Below are 25209 nucleotides of genomic sequence, written 5' to 3' on the forward strand. Positions count from 1 at the left end.
GACCCGATGGGATTATCAATGCGATTGGATAAAATTTTAGTTCCGATGAAAAGCGTTTTGTTGGGTTTTTCTATGTATTCCTTTATATTTCCATTACGAATGAAATATGCGTTATTTCGCAAATTTTGTTCTGTAAAAAGGCCGCCTGTGTATTTTCTTTGTAACGGCTCCCATTCTCCTTACCACGTTGTAAGCGGGAATTTGTAATAGGAATGCATTATGTAACACACAGAGCCAGAGGGCCAGACGCAGAGCCACAGAGCTAGTGAGCCAGAGGGCCAGCCGCAGAGACACAGAGCCACAGAGCCAGATGGCCAAACACAGAGCCACAAAGCCACAGAGCCAGAGGGCCAAACGTAGAGCCACAGAGCCAGAAGGCTAGACACAGAGCCACAAGGAGCAGAAGAAGCCATAGAGCCACAAAGGAATGATTGCACAGAGCATAACAGAGAGAGGAACGGATGGAAGCCGCAGAGTTGGAGGATTCCTCAAAAGCCAGATAGCCAAGTGAGAGAGGGGACACACTCTCTCCCCTCGAAGAGATCTTAGAAGGACTCAGAAGTGAGAGCCAGAGCCAGAGCCAGAGCTAAGAGCCAGAGCCAAGAGCCAGAGCCAGAGCCAGAGCCAGAGCCAAGAGCTAGAGCTAGAGCCAGAGCCAGAGCCAAGAGCCAGAGCTAGAGCCAAAGCCAAGAGCCAGAGCCAGAGCCAGATCTGAGAGCCAGAGCTAGAGCCAAAGCCAGAGCCGAGAACTAGAGCTAGGAGCTGAGAGCTAGAGAGCCAAATGGCCAGGGATAAAAATGGTATTCTAAGCCCAATGGTTCAGTCGTAACTTATTGGAGTTGAGTGTGGAACTTGTAAAGAATTCAGCCATAATCCCAAATAGTATAATCGAGTTGATTAGAGCTTAAGGAGATGTAGCCCAAGAGGTTTGGGTGAACTCCATATTATATTGTTTTTATGTGTGATTGCTTATTGCTGCATTGTATTTGTTGTTATATGTTTTATATCAGTTCAAGCAAATAAACTTAAAGCACTTAATAGTTAAAGGCAAACAAAATCACACACCTAATTCAAGTCCTTTAATTCCACAAATTGTCAATCATAAGCATAGATCTTGGGAATATATAAGCTTTGGAGTGGGAGAGGTTCTTGTAAGTTGACAAGAAGCCTTTAGTGCCCCATTTCAGATCAGGTGGTGTCAGAGCAGTTATATCAAAGCATCAGGTTGATTAACCCCACCTTCAAAGAAGGTTATATCAGAGCAAGTTATATCATGATGCAAGTGGTATCAGATCAGAATTCTTGATTGACAGAGCAATCTATTTGCTTGCTTAACTTGGAAGGTGTTTAAACAGTCAAGGATCGATTGTTTGATTGTTTGTAAACTGACTATTGTTTGAGTTTGCAAAGGATCAGGTAAAGCTGTTGCTAGCTAAGTCCAAGGGAGGACAAGAAGGAATAAGGGCTGAAGGCATTCTTCTTATTCCAAAGGACCTCAAAGCAATACTTGAAGCACAAGAGGTTTGTTGCAAAAGGTTGCTTGAACAATCTCTTTGTTAATCTTGTTTGAAGTTCTTTTGTTCATTTTGATAATGACAACTTCTACAAGTGAGTCCTCAAATTCTTCTTTCTTCACAAGAGTCTTTGATGAAGATATGAAGCAAGAATTGTTCATCATGATGGATATGGTGAGATAAATGTATGAGGATGGAAGGAAGAGCACCAGACTTAGAGAGCAGTTGCTTTCTAACAAATTGCAGGAAGTGGAAGGCCAACTTCATATTGCAAATATGAACTTGAAAAGGGTGCATGAGTTGGAGACACAGCTCCTTGTTACCAAAGAAGCCTTAGTCAACTATCAGCTTGAAGAAGAGGTAAATAATTCCAGTTTATCTTCAATTTCCTCTAAGAATGTTTATGTTGGTTCTTTTGAAAAACATACCAAAGACATAGGTTCCAAGTTAATGTCCAAGATGGGCTATGAAGGAAAAGGCTTGGGAAAACATGCACAAGGTATTGTTGAGCCAATAATGGTTGAGGAAAGGCCTAATTATTTGGGTCTTGGCTATGGACAATCTTATCGAGAAAGTTCCAAAGCTGTCACGAAGACAATTGAAACAGTTCCAAGAAGGAGTTTCATTTTAGGTCTTCTACCTCAAGAGCGTAAAGATTGTATTCATGGGGAATGCAATAGCTTGAAACATCATTTGCAGGAAGAAGGTGTTCATAAGCATACACTTGAACCAAATATTTGTGGAAACTCTGAAATCCTTGAACAGATTGATGGTGTTCCAAAGGGAGCCACTTCTTCATTTGATTCACCTCCTCATGAAGGTAATAAAGGTGAAAAAGAAAGGTATAAATCTGGTTCTAATCTTATTCCTTTTGATTATGTTAAGCATGGTAAATTTCCATATAAACATTGGAAAAGAATTTCATGTTCCTTTTTTGGTTGGGATAACCATAATGTTTCTAGCTGTTGGAAGAGGATGGCCACATGCAAGAAACTTTGGAAGGAAAAGAAGCAAGAAGCCAAAGGTCCATTAGACAAGGCAAATCATGTTGTTGAGGAGATGCACATGTGTTGCACTTACTGCCATAAGCAAGGACATATTGCTGAAAAATGTTGGACTCTAAATCCAACAATGCTTCCACGAAACTTGAAGAAGGTGGAAAGAAAGAATGGCAGGAATGGAAAGAAAGATTCCATAAATGATGTGTTTCAAGATGATTCACATGTTGTTGTTGATGTGCAGACAAAGGAAGGACCTTTGAAATGTATTGGTAAGAAATTGTTAGAGTTATTATCCAATTAAAGTTGCATATCTTTTGATGTGAAAAGAAATGTATCACATCTATTTGCATTTCTTTGTTAATAGAATGCAAGTTGCGGGGTTTTACCAAGAAGGTGAATGGAAAAGTTGAGTAGGAGACTCACTTTATTGTTGCAACATTATATTCATTTCAGCTTCTAAAGTAAGTGTGCTTAAGCGAAAGTTGAAAGATGAAATGCATGCATAAGCATGATATGCATGAACATAGGGATGTTGATGATTTCCTTGTATTTGAACATGTATGTGTGATTAACTTGAAGGGTTGATTACTTTGTTGTAAACATGCATGTCATGCAATATTGACTTAGAAAAAGTTGATTTGGTCTCTAATATGGAGATAATGATGAAGTGTTTCATCTTTGAAAAAGAATCCTAAAGTTCTTTTTCTACATGCTTGACTTGAAGGGTCAATTTTTTTAAAGGCATGTTTTGTTGGCTTGTTATCTAGACAATCATTTGTATGTAGATGTAAAGACATGGAGGTGTTCAGAAGATGTGAAAATCTGTTTCTCTTGTTGAAGCAGAAGTTTAAGCCATCCAGTTTTTGTCTGTAATTTTGTTGTTGTTAATAGTTGTTGTTGACAGCATGTCAAACAGGTACAAATGATTGTGAAGTAGACGTAACTTCACATTGGTTTGAGCCACCTTGGATCAATGATCAAGGCAGAAAATTTCAAACTAACTTCTGTAACCTTCTCAGCAAGAGTTCTGCATGAAGTCAAGGAGGAAGACAGTTCTTCCCAGGAGGACCAGCACATGCAGGAATGAAGTGTTCAAAGGCTTTGGTTCAGAGGCAATATGCAAGGCAAGTGTATGGAGGCTAAAAGAAGAGGGTGAGGTACTCTCATTTATTGTTTAGATCAGTATATCAGTCTTTTGGAGTCCAAAAGCTTATCAGTGGGAAGGCGTGATCCAAAATGGATCTAGTATAGACTTCTAAGTCTAAAAATATTCCTCATAGAGGAAAATGAAAGTCAAAGGATACTCTTAGGAATAGTCTCAATGTGTATGTCTTTTCAATCTGAATCTACTGCAATTTGAATGGACCAAAACGAACTCCGGATGAAGGAGTTATTGTAAAATGAAAATTATCTAATGTCCTTAGAAAAGGAGATAATTTCATTAATCTTCAAACTATATTGAAAATGTTGATTTTTGGTATAGGCTCACGGGCCAATCCATAGCTGACACATGGCAGGTCGGTATTGGGCCATGTGGCCTTGTTTGATTGGTCGAAAAGGAAATCCGCCAATATTATATCGCATCGCAAAAAGCCAAAGGGAAGACTTAACCAAAGACGTGAAGACTTGTGATGAGCCGATTACGATGAGCGTTGTCAGCCGTCAAATCAAAAGGGAACCAATGGTTGAGATGTGATTGGTGATTGCAAATCGGAGAGGCAATACTGCGGGCCATGGAACCAGCGATATGCCGATCGCTGATGTGCCGAAATGCCGATAAGCGATATTGTGATAATCCGATAGTGCCGATCGGAGCAATTGGAGATTGGATCACATGTGATGGGGTTGATATGCCGATAAAGTGACTCGCGATATGTTGATATAGCGATCGATGATATTGATCGCATCGAGGAAAAAGGCATGGGTGGTAGACCTTTGGCCCTTACACAACACAATTGCGGTTTGCGATAAAGCGCAGACCCGATGGGATTATAAATGCGACTGCATATAATTTGAAATCCGGGTTATGCGGATTTCTTTGTGTTTCCCGTGTATTGAGGTTTCAACCTCTCGCCTGTGCGATTGCAATATTGCGACCAAAGGCAGACCCGATGGGATTATGGACGTGATTGGATAACGTTTGAGTTCCGATGAAAAGTGGTTTGTCAGGTTTTTCTGTGTATTCCTTTGTATTTCCATTACGAATGAAATATGCGTTATTTTTCAGTTTTTGTTTAGGAAAAAGGCCACCTATGTATTTTCTTTGTAACAGATCCCATTCTCCTTTCCACGTCGTAAGCAGGCATTTGTAATAGGAATACGTTATGTAACACGCAAAGCTAGAGGGCCAGACGCAAAGCCACAGAGCTAGTGAGCCAGAGGGCCAGTCATAGAGACACAGAGCCACAGAGCCAGATGGCTAGAAGTAGAGCCACAGAACCACAGAGCTAGAGGGCTAGACACAAAGCCACCAGGAGCAGAAGAAGCTGTAGAGCCGTAGAGGAATGATTGCACAAAGAAGAACGGATGGAAGCCGCAGAGTCGGAGGATTCCTCAAAAGCTAGAGAGCCAAGTGATAGAGGGGACATACTCTCTCACTCCAAAGAGCTCTCAGAAGGACTCAGAAGCGAGAGCCAGAGCCAGAGCCGAGACCCAGAGCCAGAGCCAGAGCCGAGAGCTAAAGCTAAGAGCCAGAGCTAGAGCCAGATCCAGAACCGAGAGCCAGAGCCAGAGCCAAAGCCAAGAGCCAAAGACAGAGACAGAGCCAGAGCGAAAGTCAGAGCCAGAGTTGAGAGCGAGAGCTAGAGCCAGAGCCAGAGTCGAGAACCAGAGCTAGAGCCAGAGCCAGAGCTAGAGCCAAATCCAAGATCCAGAGCCAAGGGCCGAGAGCCAGAGAGCCAAACAACCAGGGATAAAAATGGTATTCTAAGCCCAATGGTTCAGTCGTAACCTATTGGAGTTGAGTGTGGAACTTGTAAAAGAATTCAGCCATAATCCCAAAGAGTCTAATCAAGTTGATTAGAGCTCAAGGAGACGTAGCCCAAGAGGTTTGGGTGAACTCCATATTATATTGTTGTTATGTGTGATTGCTTATTACTACATTGTATTTGTTGTTATATGTTTTATATCAGTTCAAGAAAATAAACTTAAAGCACTTAATAGTTAAAGGCAAACAAAAGCATACACCTAATTCAAGTCCTTTAGTTCCGCAAATTGTCAATCATAAGCATAGATCTGAGGAATATATAAGCTTTGGAGTGGGAGAGGTTCTTGTAAGTTGACAAGAAGCCTTTAGTGCCCCATTTCATATCAGTAATAAAGAGAAGAATAAACCATCACACATAAGAAATGAAACATCACATGAGAACACCAGGATTTTTAGGTGGAAACTCAATTTGGGATAAAACCACCATTTCCATTGTATGTCTTCTTTCTTATTATATAAAGAAAATATTCTTAACAATCTTGTACTGGCGTAGATTCTTACCAACATGTAGACACCCACCTACAGGAGGCTACAACCTCCACTCATTCTCTAGCACCCACAGGAAGGGAGCTCCAACCTCCTAATCTCATTTATCGGCTCTTATTGGAAGGGATCACCTACCGCCTGAACAAATCTACCAATTACCACTGGAAGGAAGCTATAACTCCCTTACTGAAGGCTCCAACACTCAACACTCCTTTGTGGACCATGTTTCATAATATTTCATACTGGATCCACCTAACTCAAAACATCAAAACCTATAGGCCACCTTTCATCATATTTGCAAACTGGACCCACACCCAACATTATGCTCAATACCAAACTGAATACTGAAACTGAAATACAATCATAGAACCAACCAAGTCATCATATGATCAAAAAAATAATCACTAAACTGAACCTCAACCAACTATTGCAACCAGATCAAACCAATCCATATCATCATAATCATATTATACCAATGCACAACCACTCATAGATATACCTGTCCATATATTGTTAACTATGATAGAAACAAAGTGTTGTCACCATAAATCCTGATCAAATTTACTTCAGAATGCATGTGTTTTTGTTGTGAAGTAGACCCATGTATGTACGCACTTCCTCTGTATTACACCTGCGTACATATCTCAAAATACTGAAAACTAAAACATCAATCACTAGAACATAAATAGATCATTTTGGGTGTGGAGGCTGATTATATTCCTGATTGTTCAGAGGTTTTTTGTTTTCCGTCCATTTAATCGTCATCAGGGGGTCCAAGGGGGGACGAAGGAGAATTTTATGTGACCCCCTTAGTGGGGATTTAGGGGCAACACCCCTGAAGCTTAAAATAGATGAAAATTTACCTTGTAAAGTATAATAATTTCGTAGGCAATCTGGGCCTTTCATTAGGCAAATTATTTGATGATAGAAGTTATGTTAATTTAGGGTTTTTTCTCTAGAAGGAAACCCTCAGTTTATATTAGGGAATTTCTTTTCAATTGTGTATTATGATTTTGAGCGAGAAAGGGAGAGGAGACTATGTGAGAGCAAAGAGGAAATTACAACAGATATGTTGTAGGTCATATCTCTTCATTTTATTGGATAATATAAAAGGAAGGATTGGGTGTTTCTCCATGGAAATTGGGTGAACCACATATATTTGTGTCTCTCTTGTTTTATGTGCTTCTGTATTTGTGTTTCGCAATATTTTATGTATTTCATTGCTTTTTTAATTAATTTATAACATATCATTACACCAATTACAGATCACCAAATCAATCAAAAATTATTGAACAAGTCATAGATCACCACATTGCAACATCATTACCATTCCATATTTAACATATCAACAATCTCAGACATAGATCATCAACATAGAGACATCATTGGCAGACATCAATAAATAGAGAAGAATTCATCAAATGTCATCATCAATCCACACTGCGAAACCATAGAACAAATACGCGACATCGATGAAGCATATCAACGTATGTACGCAACTATCATACATATCACCTATGTATAGATATCAACATACTGAAGACCTATTGTAGCGTCTACAACCACCCTCCAAAATTTTTCCTATGATTTGATTTTTGAGCCTTCCTTTCTATTTACATGAACTTACCTTTGAATTCTATTAAGTATTCATTATTTGATCAAGACTTATTCATTTTCATTTGTGCTTGTGTTTTCTTCTTTCCACACTTATTTGATCTTTATAAGTCACAAGATAACCTCCCCAATTGGTCTTACAACAGTTCTGGGCTTGCCTCCAGAAACTGTGCAATCCATGAGAGCAGGTCAGCCTTGATGATTGGAATTGTGCAATCCAGACTAACGTATATGCCTTCAGCTCAGAAACTACACAAGCCCAAAAACTACACAATCCATCACTGAGATCAGAAACTACGTTGTGCACTAAGCCAGAAAGTTGTTGAGTTCCCCAGAATAGTGCAATATTTCCTAGCAGTGCACATGGAAAGTTTTCCGAAAAAATAAAAAAGTAGAAACTAAAAGTGAAAAAGTAATTCCTAGAATATAGGGATTCATCATTAGTTTCCTGAAGGTAGCACAATCCCTATTTTTAGAAATTTCCGCCAAGTGTCTCTTTTTCCTTGATTTTAGGCATGTGCATCATAAACCCTAATTCGCTCAAATCTATTTAATAGACACCTCTATAGCTCATTTGTGCATTTTATCTTGAAGCTCTACCACTCCTTAGGAGATCAAGGAACCTTCGATGGAGTTGTCGTCACTTTTTTGGGTGAGTTTTTCTTTTGTCGTTGTTTGCTTATTTTTTGGTCATTTTTTGTCGTTTCACTTCTCTGAGCGTTTTTTTTTCTTGTTTCTCTTCGTGGTTGCTGGAATTTTAACTTGTATTAACTTGTAGAAGTGTTTTTTTTGTTTTTCATTTGCCTTTCATAAGTGTCACATTGATTTTCTTGTTTTTTCACACTAGTGATCATTGTTTCAACGAATCTCCTCACACATTTGTTTTCCCTTCCATTTGTTACATTTATGCACTTGATTCACATTGATTCATCTATACTTAGTCAGATCTACACTCAAACTCACATCATCACTTAGATCTACTTGTTTCCCACACTTGCACCAGGAAAATCCACACTTTCCTTGGCTGCTTTTCACAGTGCCCAACTGAGCATTGCACAATTCATAAGCACAAGATGAGGCTTGGCCTTTGAGACTATGTAGTGCATAGTATAGGCTGGCCCAACTTCCCATTACACAGTTCCACGGCTCAGTCTATCCCTTTCCACTGAGACTGCACAATGCGTAGTCTCTCCCAGTCACTACCCAGGGTGGACTGTGCATTTTGCAGTCTTAAGCCTTAGGCTATCCCTTGACTACCGGGACTGTGCAATCACAGTTCCCACTACCAATCTCCTTCACTTTCCCAAGAAAATTGTGCAATTTTTCTCACTAGTGCACCAATTTGCTGCTTGATCTTATTGCGAAGATAGATTTACAAAAGGCTAATGTTTTCTTTCCATGAGTGTATTTTTTGTCCCACAGGTACCAAAGTTGTTGAGAACTTCTCTCCAATAGTTACTGTTACCATGGCACCTAAGAGAACTTCAAAAGATACCAATAAGAGTAGTATCAGGAAGCAGTTGAGAAAATGTTAGTAAAATTGCCCGTGTACTCAGACACTCAACTATATGTAGAAAAGGACTTAGATCTTACATGGTAGAAAGTTAATGAGGCTTTTTCAATGAAGTACTTCGCAATAAACCTAGAGAACCAGTAGGTATACATTAATTTCTAGAGATTAGGGCTACATAGGGTTTCATGCAGATATCCAACCTTCCCATGTGCAGAAGTCATCGGCAAGATTGTCTCATATAGTGATGTGAAGAGCATGAATTTGAGTAGTACTAGGAGACAGAGGCTTGATACTTTTCTATAGCAAATTACTGACATATGTACCATTTTCGTTAGCCAGGGGAACACATGGATTCACTCTTATATGCCATCAACATCTCTGTGGTCATGAGGGCTTGAGGTAGGACTATGGGATTAATTTATTTAGAAATTCATTTATTTATGCTAGGGTTTGAGTATATATAAAGATAGATAGATAGATAGATAGGGTTTTATTGGTATTTTTAGCAAGTCTGAGGCATCATGAAACTAGGGCTTTTTATCTAGGATTTCTTCATTTTTATTAATTTTCCTAGGGTTGATTTCAACAAAATATTGTTGGAAATACTGAGAGGGGAGGTGAATAAATATTTATTTTCAAGTGTTATTTTTACCAATTAGATCACTTATATAAAATGAACAATAAAAATAAATGCTTTTATTAATATAATATTTACAATGAATCAAGTACAATTTATATAAGGCTCAAACCCTAGATGAAGAAATCGATCTTCAATCTTCTAGGCTCCAACCTATTACTAAGAACCAACTTGGACTTTCCAAGGCACCGACCTTGTCAATTCTGAGGTACTGACCCCAAGGACTCCAATCCTATATCTTCTTCGGGCATCGACATAGTTTCTTGAGGACTCCAATCCTCCAGGGCTCCAACCCTATCCTTTGAGGCGCCAACCCTGTCAGTTTTAGGGCACCGACCCCAAGGACTCCAATCCTTTATCTTCTTTAGGCACCAACCCAGATTCTTGAGGGCTTCAATCCTCTAGGGCTCCAACCCTATTCTCCAAGGCACCGACCTTGTTGTTCGAGGCTCCAATCTCCAGGCACCAACCCTATGAGCTCCAACCCACTCTCGTACTTCGTCTAGATGTGTTTGTGTTAAAATATGGTATGTTCTATGCTTAGAGCAATTTACTTTTTTTCTTATTATTATTCATATATTAGCAATCAAATGTGCATAAGTAAAGTGCAGATAGAACATTAAACGATCAACAGAAAATAAGCCAAGACAAGAGACACAAGATGTGGCAGCTAGCCAAGGACAAACCCCACAATGTGTGGGGAAACCCTTTGATCAAATCTTCTTTTATATTCAATAATTCAGCAGAGAGAAATAGTACAATAAATATGATTTATATCAGCAGTAGCAAACCCTAGATTAGTAGCATCAACATTAGCAGCTTCATCATCAAATCTAGGGCAGTCGATATCTCCCAAACCAACCATCGGATCGGCTTGATTCCATCACCAAAAAATGCGGCCTTCAGAGGATGTCCAGATGGACCTACAGCGTAGTTCAAAGGAGGAGATCTAATGGTCAATGCTGGTTAAACTTTGGATCTGCAGTTGCAGCTTCAGGTTCAGCAACTTCCTTCCACATGTGTGAGAGAGAGTCTCTTTTTTGCGTAGTAGAGAAGAGCCTCCTTTCTACGTAGGAGAGAGAGAAAGAGATATGTGATGAGATGAGCGAATTCAAATGAGGAAAAGTACTCCTATATTTATACGCAATTGTTGGGCTTCTAAGCCTACATGAGTTGTAGGTTGGCTTGATAATAATTCCATAATCAAAATAAATTTATATCTCTATAAATACTTATAGAAATCGGATGATCTTTAGATCAATCCTACACCTCTCGATGAGAGGAATCTAATAAAAATATTATCAACCATGAATAAGATGACCCACATGGAGTTTGGCCCTAGTTTCCAATTTTAACACTCCCTCTCAACTAGGGAGAACTCCATCTGTAATCTGTCTGTCGATCGCTACTATTCATCCATCAAATGCATTGCCTTATATAGCTTGACCCCTACTCTGCTTTGCTCTACCCTACTTGCTCTACTCTATTCTGCCTGCTCTTCTCTGTTCTGTTCTGCCCTATTCTGATCTGCTCTACTCTGTTCTTCTCTGCTCTGCTTTGTTCTGTTCTGCTATGCTCTTGTCCGAATTATGAAGAAGAAGAAATGATCGAGGATGCATCATACTGACTCAAATTCAGTCTCAGAGTATGTACCATTGGTCCTAGACCAGTCTCAACCAACCCAAAGTCAATGTCATAGTGAGTAAAACTCCTACCACTGGTCCTAGACTATATCATCCTCCACTGACTCAAAATCAGTCTCAGAGTGCGTACCATTGGTCCCAGACCAGTCTCAACCGACCCGAGGTCAGTTTCATAGTATGCACCACTCCTACCACTGGTCCCAGACCAGTGTCATAGTCTCAAAGAGTGTACCACTGGTCCCAAACCAGTCTCAACAGAGCCGAAGTCAGCATCATAGTATGTACCACTCTTACTAGTCCCAGACCAGTCCTGCATTGACCCGAGGTCAGTCTCAGAGTATGTACCACTGGTCCCAAACCAGTCTCAACCAACCTGAGGTCAGTGTCATAGTGGTTACAACTCCTACCACTAGTCCTAGACCAGTATCATTGATCCCAAATCAATGAAGGTCATCCTATCATAGGGAGTACGGTATATACAGCGATGCGTCCATCGGTACTACTATGGTCCCTAACTTCATTTCCCTGCTCATTGATCAGATGAGAGGTACTTCCCATGATTCCCTAACTGCATGGGTAAGATGCCTTGATAGGAGAACTTAATCAATCCCGTCCTCACAGGAGAACTAATCATCATGCTATACAATCGCCATGGAGAACACATCATCCAGGCCTCACAGGAGAACTAATCATCATGGAGAACACATCATCCAGACCTCACAGGAGAATCAATCATCCTGCTACATAGTCATCATGGAGAACACACCATCTAGACCTCATAGGAGAACCAATCATCCTACTACATAGTCACCACGGGGTGTACATGTACACCACCAAGGGATAGAGAATCACCCTGTGGTCATATGTCACTCCAAGAAGTACCCCACACCCACCTGGAGCTCCCAGAGCTCAATGCATCATATAGGTCCCTCATCAGAGGGTCTTTGAACAACACCAAGTTGTTCTCAGAAATTCAGGAATTTGACTTTCCCTAGGGGCTTTTTCAGAATGTCGGTGACCTATTCATCTGTACCGATATGTTGGAGCCTTATAGCTCCCCGCTGCACCATATCTCGAATATAGTGATACCTGATATCGATATGTTTGGAGAGATCATGAAATACGATATTATCTGACAAACGAATCCCACTCTGGTTGTCACAAAGGATCATGGTGGTATCCAATGTAAATCCAAACAGCTCACTTAAGAGCTTTCGCAACCAGATTGCCTAACAGGAGGCCATGCTAGCAGCAATATATTCTGCTTCAGCGGTGCTCAAAGCCACCGACTTCTGCTTCCTGCTCATCCAGGATATCGAAGAAGATCCCCAGGAGAAACAACACCCGGAAGTGCTCTTACGGTCCTCCACATTGCTTGCCCAATCAGCATCAGTATACCCAAGTAGTCATCTCCGGCAGTGTATCTTAACCCATAAGTGATTGTGCCACGAAGATATCTCAACAGATTCTTGGCACCAATCCAATGTATGTGGTGAGGTTCAACCATGTGTTGACTCAATGTGTTGACTGCAAAGCATATGTCTGAACAGGAGTTCACTAAGAACATTAATGCTCTGACGAGTTGTCGATACTCAATAGCATTTCGTAAAACAGGTCCAGCAGCACTACCGCTTAACTTCTTGAAGTCAAGCTCCATCGGGGTAGTTATAGGCTTGCAGTCTACCGTATCAAATCTTTCCAATATCTTCACCACATATTTTCCTTGAGATAGGAAAATTTCCCCTAGCTTCTACCATACTTCAAGTCCAAGGAAATAGTGCATCAGTCCTAGATCCTTCATTTCAAATTCAGAAGCCAACTCCCTCTTACATTTGTGAATAAGAGGGTCTGCGCCTATTAGGAAGAGGTCATCTACATACAACACCAGTATGAGAGGTTTGTCATCTTCAACCTTAAAGTAAAGGTTAGGATCGGCTTCACTCCTAATGAATCTCAGCTTCATCAAGTAGCTATCAATCCTCTCATACCATGGTCGAGGTGCTTGCTTCAGCCCATAGAGAGCTTTCTTCAACCTGCATACATGAGATTTTCGATCATAAATCTCAAATCCTTCGGGTTACTCTACGTAGACCTCTTCTTTGATTGAACCATGCAAGAACGCTGTCTTGACATCCATCTGATGTAGGTTCCATCCTTGTGAAGTTGCAAGGGCTATGATAGAGCAAATGGTCATATATCTGGTAACAGGTGCAAATACCTCATCATAGTCTATACCTTCCTTCTGATAAAAACCACGAGCAACAAAACGAGCCTTATATTTTTCCGTACTTCCATCTGTTGCATACTTTATCTTGTAAAGCCATTTTGAAGTGACAATTGTCTTGTCCTGGGGTCTGGGAACTACTTCCCAGACATCATTCTTCATAATAGACTCATATTCTTCGGTCATAACATCCTTCCATACTTGATGCTTGACAACATCTGATAATGATGAAGGCTCATTTTGTATGATCGTGCTCATGATAGTCAGGTATCCCTGATACCTGTTAGGTTTCTTACTTTCACGGAAGGTTCCTCGAGGCGCAGCATTTCCTTCAGCATCATCAAGTAGGCCCCTAAGCCATGAAGGCCTCTTCCTAGAAGAGGAAGGCTCAAGTGGATAAATAGGATCCATGGGTTCCTCCACATCAAACATTGTTACATCATCTACCCATAGAAACTTCGGAAGTCTTTGATCATGGAGCATGGCACGGACAACTTCCACACTCATATGGTTCTTCCTTTCCGCCACAACATTCTACTCAGGAGTATGTGGTGTAGTAGTCTCCCTCTTAATGCCACTCTCGAATATGTACCTTGTAGCCTTTGTCTTCCATTGCCGAGATGGACACCAGGTTCTTTTTGAGGTCAGGTACATATAATACATCCTGTAAGTGAATCATATTACCTTGATTCAATTTGAGAGAGACATTGCCTACATCTTTCACGGGATATTTCATATTATCTCCAAGGACAATCTCCAGGTTAGTTTCTTTCTCTATCAAATTATGGAGAAATTCTTTGTAACTAGTGAAGTGCCTTGAGGCACCACTATCAATGAGCCAAATTCCCATTGAGTCCAAAGGAGCAGAGGTAGCTAGAGCAGCTGGTAGATAATATCCATCCTGCTTATTTTCAACAATGTTGGATTCATACCTGGAATTTCTAGTCTTCTTGAATGGTTGTCCTCTTCCTTGACTTCCAGCACCCCTTTTACCTTTGCTATTGAATTTTCCATTCCTTTGATTTCCATGAGAGGGATTTTGATCATCATCCTGGTGTGAGTCCTTTCTATCAGGTCACTCCCTTGAATAGTGACCTGCTTTTTCACAAATGTAACATCATCCTTTTCTTCCACCATTAGTTCCAACCTTTCTTTTTTATTTAGTCCCGGAAGTGTTTCTTTTCTTAGCATGAGAAGAAAAGGCAGCAGGAGGACCTTTAGGCATGGGCATTTCTTGCTCTTCTACCCTTGTTTCTTCTTGGATGCATCTAACCATTAATTCCTCGAAACCAGGAATTACAATATTGTTTAGAAGAGTAGTCCTGAACACGTACCATTCAAATGGTAATACTCCAAGATACGTGAGTGCCATTTCCCTATCAAGAATAGTCTCACCAATAGATAGGAGATCGTTCCTGATCTTGGTGATTCTTAAGAAGTATGTTTTCATACTCTCATCTTTACCCTTCTTAATTTCCTTCAACTTATTTCTAAGAAACAAAACTTGATTTTTATCATTAACTTTAAATAAACTCACCAATCTATCCTATATTTCCTTGGAGGTGTTCAGGTCGGAGATGTAGGCCACCAAGCGCTTGTCAATAGAGTCCCAGGTGATCTTCTTTGCTTTGACTTCTCCGGTCTTCCATTTGTTCCTGACAGCAGCGAATGCATTTGATGGAGGCCCAACAATATTGTCTCTCACATCAACCAACACTCCTTGATCTTCTAACGTTAGATAGATAGAAATCTTCCATCTGTGATAGTCAGCTTTCTCACAGAGCTTGTCATCGGCAAGAAAGAGTGATGAGGACCCCATAGTTCTTTTAGGATAGCCTTTCCAATCTTCTCTTCGGTGATTTCTCTTGCTCTTGCTCGGGTTTTGTCTTCACCTCAGCTCTGATACCATGTTAAGTTATGGTATGTTCTTTGCTTAGAGCAATTTAATTTGATTTCTTATTATTATTCATAGATTAGCAGTCACATGTGCATAAGTAAAGTGCAGATAGAACATTAAACGATCAATAGAAAACAAGCCAATACAAGAGACACAAGATGTGGCGGTGTTGATGCCTCGAAAATCGCTGCAACAACATTGGAGATAACCACCTAGTCCGGACCTTACTACAGGTCCTTTTCCATTTGGAATGGTGGCTCCGACTGGGGATAATGGGACCAGTTTCCCAGCAATGGATAAACGGGATGAATAGATAATTGATTGACTAATCTATTGATGGGCGGATAACTAAATATATCAACAAAAATATAAGAACTATGACTTATCCCGGGAACTTATTGAGCTTTGAAGTGTAGCGCTTGATGGTCTGTGTCTATGGATAGGCATATAGATGACTCCATCTAACAGACATAGACATTAATGCATTCAAGGATTACTTTACTTAAATAGTTAAGCAAAGCGATTAAAGCAACATTACTACACTTGTCATTTATATCATCAACACATATATGATTAAAAGGAAAGCACACCATAAACATCCAATAGTGGAAGGAATACAGAACTGTTGTTAAAACACATATATATAATCGATAATAGCAAAGATAATCAAATAACAATTCATATGAAAGGAATGAATTCAGACATAGATAGAAATACCATATGAGCTGCTGGACACTCCCAATATCAATCGCTACTTGTGATTCTTCCTTCAACGCAGAAAGACTTTCAAACAAAGACAATAGTGCACAATTGCATAAAAAGCTTCCTTGTCAAATTAAGAACAACTGGTCCAGTTTCATAAAAGAATATGACTGAAGCACAATAGTGAAACTTCAGTCTTTAAGTCAGGTACAAAACTTTACGACCCTTTCCAAAACAATGAAAGGGTCTATAAATACTTAATTAATCTACCTATCTATAAAACAGAAATCCTACTTAATTGGTATCAATAAATCTTGATCCTATTTTCTTCAGCGATCTGGCAGTCGGCGGCATGATTCATCAAGTAGGCTGCTTGCCTTTATATCTGAGCTGACTTATCGCAAGCATTGGCTCCACTTCAGGTGGTTTGTTGAGGCGCGAGCTGAGCTGGGCGGCATAGGTGGCATCCTGAATATCGGGGATAATATACCCGATTGCATCCGTTAGGCACTTGAGGGCGGCTCTCTGTGTGTGCGACTTTACCAGGAAGAACCAATAGGTGTCCCAGGTTAAACTGTTAATCCCAGCGATTAATCTCCCCTTTTCTTCTAGATCTGGATAACATGATTGCTCCAATGTTTTCATCGTTTTCAACTTTCCTGGTGTGCATTGGGAAATCATGTTTGATAAGTAGAGAGTATTATTGACTAATTCAACTAAATTGCTAGAAGTTGATTTACATCTTGAAACCGCTCTCTCTGCTTTCATTAACTGGGACTGCCATTCTGTGAAGAGTATATCTTTATGTGATTCTAAGATCCTGGGTAAATTCACCGTTTGTCCTTGATCATAATCTTGCCAGTCGAGAAATGCAGCTATTGTCTCTTCAGCTTGATCCAATTCAGTTCTGGCCTTGTCTACTTGCTTAACTATGGATGCCGTTAATTCACATAGTGGCTCTGCCTGGGCAATTTGTTGACATAGAAGCTTAATTTGGGATATTAATGCAGTATTTATTTGTAATGCTTCTGCTCTAAATTCAGCCACTTATGGAACGCCCTTTATTTTTTCGAGCTGTGATGATAATTGAGCAATTTGCTCATCTTTTGTTTTCACCATTTGCTCATTTTCTGCCTTCAATTGTGCCAATGCCTCTGATAATTCTTTCTACTTTTGGATTGCGCTTTGGTCAATCCTTTGTTTTTATGCCTGCAATTGTTGAGTTAGTTGACTGTTTAATTGTTGTTGCGTCAACAATTGTTGCTCTGCCTGCTCCGCTTTCTGCTTTGTTTCAGTTGACTATGCCTGTAATGAGAAAATCTCCTGATCCTTTGTTTTCAGTAAAAGGCTTACCTCCGACACCTTATCTATTGTCGCTTCCGAATAAGCTCCCGCATACTGTGACAGTTTTGTCAGGTCATCGGAGGGGTCAAATTCCTCCTTCCAAACCACATTGCCCATGACAGTTTGCTCTGGGAAAAGGGAAGGTTGATCAGTCCTTCTTCTTTTCCTTTATCGTTTAACCACCGCTTTATGCCTTGGGCTGTAGAAGACATCCAGGGGAGGAATATCTTCTACCTGTAAAATGATTTGGTCGGAGGGGTCCTTTGGTATTATCTCTACCTCTTTAGAAATGGGTGGGCCGCTGGTTCCACTTAGAACCTTTGGTGAAGTGATTTCCTGTGTGTCTGTTACCTTTGAAGTGTCTGTGTCCTTTCAACATTCCAAACCATTGATAATGGAATCAAATTTCTTCCATTCCTGGAGCAATTTAGGGTCAATATGAGTATCCACATTGACATCAATGGTGGTCTGTTTTTCCTTTTCATCTTGGGTCTCTTCTCGCACTTTTTCCTGCTCTCTCTTCTGCTTTTCCTCCTGCTCTCTCCTCTGCTTTTCCTCTTCTTCTTTCTTCTACTTTTCCTCCTGTTCTTTCTTCTGCTTTTCCTCCTGTTCTTTCTCTTTTTATTTTGTTATAACTGGAGGTTCCTTTGACTGTTGCCGATCAGGCTCGCTTGACGATGTCGCTAGGGTTGTCGCTAGTAGATCTAGAGGTAGAGTTTGCAACCTCTGTTCTCTAAGTTTATTAAATTTAGTCAACCCTTCATCATTATATTTCATTTTGGCCAATGCTTTAACCTGCATTATTGTCTCAGCTGAAGAGAACAGGTCGTCAAACATATCTTCTTTATGATCAAATTTTGACAATTTGGCCTGTTCTAGTGCATTATAGGCAACTTTGTTTGGATCAAATTGCCTATTTGGGAGAGTCACCAGAGTTAATGATTTAATATTCGTGGCTTCCTTTTCTGCATGTTTGAGATCATGCAGAGTATAGACACCGCATCTTAAAGGAAAAGAGGGCCAGCCCTGCTTCTTATTCTTCTTGAGAGTCTGTGTAACACTCTAAGCAATAATCTGGTAAGAGATTTCCCTTGCCAACAGTTTATCTGGTATGTATAAAGGGAGAACATGAGGTTCGGCTTGGCTACCGAAAACTCTTATGTAAGTGAACTTCTCCTCTCCAAACCATCTCCCTACTGCTGTTAAATCAATCCCAGCTTGGTAGGAAATCTTGGGAATGGGTTTATCAAAAATAGAATAATAAATAGGCACCATAAAGCCATTGCAGACTTGGTACAGATGGTGCTTGTAAGAGGATTTCCATAATTTCTGATGGTATATGTGGATAGCTGTGGGGTCTTGTGGTGTCCACCTCCAGCCGAGCACGGGAAATTCAGAATTGAAACACAATGTATCTAAAATATATGCACTGTAATAGAATGGGGGGATTATCCTTTCAGAGATGTGAGTCTTATTCCTAAACTCAAGAACAGCTTTGGCTAGTTTATCTGAGAGAATAGTGGCCCAATCCATTATTATACTGTTGCATGCGGCTTCCATTAAAGGAACCATTTCTATGGTGAAATTAGAAGAGTCATGCAATCCCCACAATCTACACATCATTATTCTAGCGTAGCAATAAGGAGAAGCCAGGGAATCAACTGAGTACTTACCGGAAGACTCATGTTTGTGCTTTGCCGGATATTGTCTCCAATCCCGGATGGGTTCGGATTCAACTTCGTTCTCGTTTGAGAATTTTTTCAGGAACGCCTTATTGTATATCTTCTCTGGCTCAGGCAAATGATACATTTGCCTCAAATCATCAGCTTTGAACGACCCGAAAATTCTCCCGTCTCTGGTGCTGAAGGTTCTATCCAGGATTGGGATTTCCTCAATTGCCCACCGCACTACATCTGTGTATGGGAGAATTTGTTCCCTAGTTCCTATCTGATGAAGGAAGGAGTCAGCTAAGTCCTTTAGAGTGGCATCGGATTTCCGAGTAGAATCTGCAGTAGCTTCTACTATTGTTACTTTGGGCTCTTCAACTTCAATCAAGTTGTAAGTGCTCTGCCAAGTAGTCCTGCCGAGACCAGAACATGTGGTATCGGAATCAATCCTTTCTTCTTGTTTGAGGGATCAGTGACAGCTTGTCCTGCGGCAGGCGCAACAGAAGCGCCTATGGTCTTCTTGGATTTCTTCCCCATTTTGCTTGAGCTTTCTCCTTTGGTTGAATTCTGCACAGAGGCGATAATAAACACAACACAGAGAATTGGCAATGAAAACTTCAATGTGATGAGATATATTGACTGATGCGTGATAAGGGATTAGCTTTGAAAATGGGCGCAGATACAATCCATGGGAGGATTTTGGGACTTACAATTACATTAAATGGTTGTTTAAAACCTGCCAATCCTTAAATGCCCATTATATCATTAATCGGCCGAATGATTCATTTAAGCGTGCTGTAGATGTTTTGGCGGTTGAGCGCAGGTGAATCAATGTTGAACGAATCAAGCTTTTAATATGAATTAATCGTGATATCCCTTTGCTTTAACGGCTTTTTGAAATCTGCGCTTTATCGCAATCGGCGATCGGGGCAAGATTAAACCTTTTATATTGACATCTTTTGAAAACCCCGATAGCCGATAGCGATATCGCATCGCATCGGGAGTATTGGCATCATATGAGACATATATAGTATATCGGCGATAACCGATCGCCGATATCGCATCGCATCGGGGCCAATGGCATGGGGGCGCTTTAAAATGTGCATAGAGTATCGCCGATAGTCGATAGCAATATCGCATCGGCAGAGACCAATGTGCCACTTATTTATATACCTTATGTCATTGCGATATGCGATCTTGCGATCGCTTTATCGCAATGATAAAGATTGATTTATTTGATAAAAATGGGATTTTCCGAAAAGGGTTTTATAATGTTTTCATTTGGTTTTCGGACCTTTTTTAAATAATGCAATATTGATACCAATCAAACTCTAAAGGGACCCATTTCATATGATAATTTTGTGAATAAAATGATAAGAAATGGGGGGTTGTTGTAGAGCACAACAATTGGCGATTCGCTGGAAGAAACAGTTATCTCTGAAAAGTATAGAAATACTTAAACTTTTTCAAAATAGAGTTCTAATCAAGAGGGAAAAATCTAATATAACTAGGTATAAATGCATTCCGAGTAAAATGAAACTATTTTGTTAATTTCCTCTCTTTTTAAAGATAATAGATACATTCTAAGTTTTAAATAAGCCTTTATTGGTTTGTAATGATAAAACAGAAAACCTTTCCAAATCAGCTTTTATAATGAACTCGTCTATCATAGGTAGTGCCTCTGCTGCCAACAAACGTTCATAGTTTCGACAGGGATACCTTTTAACCATGTTATTGTCCATTGTCCCATCCACTTTAAGAGTGTGATTAACAGCATGAATTCAAAATATGTTTTCATATTTTGTATTTCTTTCTTTTCCTGTTATTGATAAGATAAAAAGCCATTGTCCTGGTTTGGTAGCCAGCTATTGACAATGCCATTCACTGGTAGTAATCTAACCGAACAAGCTGGCTCGTGATGAGACCCCTTGTCTTATAATTGCTAAGCCATTACCCTGTTATGGTATGCAGTATCGGTAATGTCGGTTAAACTATTTCCCTATGATCATGGTAAGCAGGCTTGTAATAAGACCTCTTATCTTTTTATATCAAAATTTTAGAATTACACTCTGAGTAATCATAAACTTTGGTGAATGGGATGGACAATTTTCTCTTTTAAGAGTAGATGGATGACAGGGTAAGAGTTGAAGATGCTGAAGTTGGATTAGCTTCTATTTTGATATTGATAACCTTTTGTGACCAATTTAAAAACAGAAAATGATTTATAATACTTGCAAACTTTGAGAGGGGTTCACAAAACTTGAAGTATGGTTTCAGAATACAATGATACCTAGTTTCCTAGAAATTATCCCTTTTGGTTAAGACTTCTATTATTTTAAAAGCAAATATCATACTACTTCTGTGGATCAAGTTTTCAAACACAGCAAAGGTCAATGGAAGATACCTTACAACATTATTTTCTAAAAATCCTACAAACTACAAAACTCTATCAAACTAAAAGGAGAAGGGGTTACCTCCTCAATTAAAGAATTTCTTCAAGATAAGGCCATTAATAGGGAGAGAATCTCTCAAACCTGATAAATCTCTCAATATGAAGGTTGAATGGCCTATCTTCTCACAGATCTGAAATGGTCCAAGCCACATTTTTTGGAACTTGGTGTGTTTTCCCTTGTCCTCATGGGCTTTGTCCCATTTCAGAACTAAATCACCGACTTGAAATTGTTTTGAACCGGATGAGACTGAATCAAAAGCTGCCTTGATGACTTGCTGATGTTTGGCATGAATAACCCTGGCTTTTTCTCTTTCCTCTTCTAATTTTAGAATTTGATCATGTCTAAGTTGAATAGAAGAGGAAGAACTTTCCTCAATGAACTGAACTAGGGCTAGAGAAGGAAGAACAAGATTTGTGGGCAGTACTGCTTCTTTTCCATACACAAGGTTGAATGGAGAGGATCCTATAGAAGCTTTCTGTGTTATCCTATCAGCCCATAATGCAAACATTAAGGATTTGTGCCAGTTTTTATGATTCTGTTCGATAGTTCGCTTAATGATTTTGATCAGATTTTTATTAGTAGACTCTGCTAACCCATTACCCTGGGGATAGTAATTAGCAAAATATTTCAATTTAAATCCTCTTTTAATAGCAAAATCAAACATAGCATTGCCTGAGAAATAAGATGCATTATCAAAAACAAGAGCATTTGGGACACCAAACCTGGTAATGATGAATTGATCTATGAATTCAATGATTGCTTCAGAATTTGCTGTCTTCAAAGGAATTGCCTCAACCCACTTAGTAAAATAATCGGTAGCAGTAAGGATATACTTATGCTGTTTGGAAGAAGGTGGAGTAATTTCCCCAATGATGTCCAATCCCCATTGCTCAAATGGTTGTTCAATGTTGACTGGTTGCAGAGGGAAAGCTGGTTTACGATGTCTCCCACTAGAAGTTTGACAATTGAGGAATTTCCTTACATACTCGTGGGCATCTCTAAACAGAGTGGGCCAATAGTATCCAGCATGAATAATTTTGTGAGTTGTTGTGTCAGCTCCAAAATGTCCTCCTGCTGGTCCATCATGTAACTCCTGCAAAACCTTTTGTGCTTCAGGTTTCTCAAGGCATCTTAATAAGATGGAATCATAATTATGTTTAAAAAGCACATCATCAATAATTGTAAAATTCTTTGCTTTTAACCTAATGGCCCTTTTGTTTTTGTAAGACAGGTTAGAAGGTGCATAACCATTTTTCAAATAAAATAATTAAATCTGCATATTGAGACTCAGAATCAGTAACACTTATCTGGTTGATTTCTTCGGTTTGATCTGTATCACTTGATTCTGGAATATTGGATGCTCCTGCCAATAATCTGCAAAAACCTTGGCCCCTAACAACCTTTGCTGGCCTAATTTCTAAGTCATATTCTTGAAGCGCTGTGACCCAATTTGCCCTTTTTTCACCCAGTTCTTTTTGGATTAATAGTTGCCTAACTGCAGGGAAAGGAACTATAACTTTTGTGTGGGTTTTCAAAAGGAAGGGTCTATAATGTTTGACTGCTTTAAATACAGCAAAGGCTTGTTTTTCTACTTCGGAGTAATTCAATTCAGCACCCTGAAGATTTGAACTAAAGAATAAAATGGGTGCTTCCAAATTGTGATCGTTGAGCTGCGTGAGTACTGCTGCATAAGACGAGGTGGAGGCGATAGTGTATAATGTAAAATGATTAGAAAAATTGGGAGTATTTAAGGCTGGGGCATCAATTATTGATTGTTTGATTAAATCAAACGCTTCTTTTTCCGCTAATCCCCACTTAAAGACTGAATTTTTCTTGATCATAGTTTGAAGTGGCAAAATAATCTGAGAAAAGTCTGGAACAAATCTTTTAACAAAATTGATTTGGCCTAAAAATGACTGCATGGATTTCTTATTATGCGGGAAATGGATTTCAGAGATTTCTTTGATCCGATCAGGATCAATATAAATGCCATTTTTAGACACAATAAAGCCTAAGAGCTTTCCTTGGTCAAGAGCAAAGAAAGATTTTTTAGGGCTAAGAGAAATACCATATCTTTTGCAGCGTTGAAAGATTTGACTTAGGTCATGCAAATGATTAGACCTCTCTTTAGAGAATACAGTAATATCGTCTAGATAGACGACTACTGTTCTATTAATCATCCCTCTGAAAGTTGTATCCATCGCTCTTTGGAATGTTGCCCCTGCATTAATAAGTCTGAAGGGCATTTTCTGATATGCATATGTTCCCCATTTGGTTCTGAATGTGGTTTTAAGCTGGTCATCAGGATGGACCAAAACTTGGTTATATCCTGAGAAACCGTCTAGAAAGGACATTAATTCAGAGCCTGCTACTGATTGGAGTATTTGCTCCATGGTAGGTAATGGGAAATTGTCTTTTAAGCTTGCTTTGTTCAAATTTCTGAAATCAATACAAATCCGAATGTCGCCATTTTTCTTTCTGACTGGCACCATATTGGAGACCCAGTTTGAGTGTCGGACTGGAAAAATAATCTTGGCTTTCAAGAGTTTGTTAAGTTCAGTCTTTATTTGACTCTCTAAACTTGGATGTATTTTCCTTAACTTCTGTTGAATTGGTTTCTGATCGGGAAGCACTGGAATGGTATGCTGGATAATGGATGTATCATATGTCTTCAAATCATCATATTTCCAAGCAAAAACCTGTTTATTTTTCCTTAACAGTTTAATGAATGCCTCTTTCTCTTCCAAGGAAAGTCCTAATCCTAAATTAATATTTTGAGGAGCTTGTTCAGTACCAAGATTTATCAACTCAAACCTTAGGGTAGAGCTTTGGAGCTTTGCATTAGTCATAGGTTTAAACCTGTCTTTAATATCATAAAGATCCTCCAGCTTTACCACATGCTTAGGAATTGAATTTTACTGAGGTGTTTCTCTCATTTGGGAGTCATGCTCATTTTCCTCAATAATTTGATTATCATAAGACTTTTCAGAAGTTAAGAATTGTAAAATATCCTCATCATGGTTTAATACTCTCCAATTAGTGACATTGTCAGGAATTGAAGGCCTAAAAAGCAATTCTACTGAAAATCTATTTGGGATGTAGTCTTTAGAAGGTAGGAGTTTGGAAGCTACATTGGCTAGCAGGTCGGCTGCCGAATTTTGAGACCTAGGAATGGAGGAGATATTGAATGCCGAAAAGTGTGAGGTGAGTTCTTGTACTAGCGATTGATAATGTTTAAGATGATTTGAAAGACAATGAATTGTATTTCGCACCTGTTTGATAATAATTTCATAATCGCTGAATACTTTTAAATATTGCACTTTAAGGCCGATCGCTTTATACAGTCCTTTGACTAAGGCTTCATATTCGGCTGTATTGTTAGTGCATTCAAATTCCAGCCTACAAGACAACATTGTTTTTTCTCCTAGTGGGCTAACCAAAATACATCCTACTCCTGAGCCCTCACTAGATTTGGACCCATCGAAATATAATGACCAAAATAAAGAGGTATTAACAAATGTATTTACA

The sequence above is a fragment of the Pinus tabuliformis genome, chromosome 9, assembly GCF_031772625.1.
Source record: "Pinus tabuliformis cultivar Carrire ecotype Pingquan chromosome 9, CPIR1, whole genome shotgun sequence".
NCBI lineage: Eukaryota > Viridiplantae > Streptophyta > Pinopsida > Pinales > Pinaceae > Pinus > Pinus tabuliformis.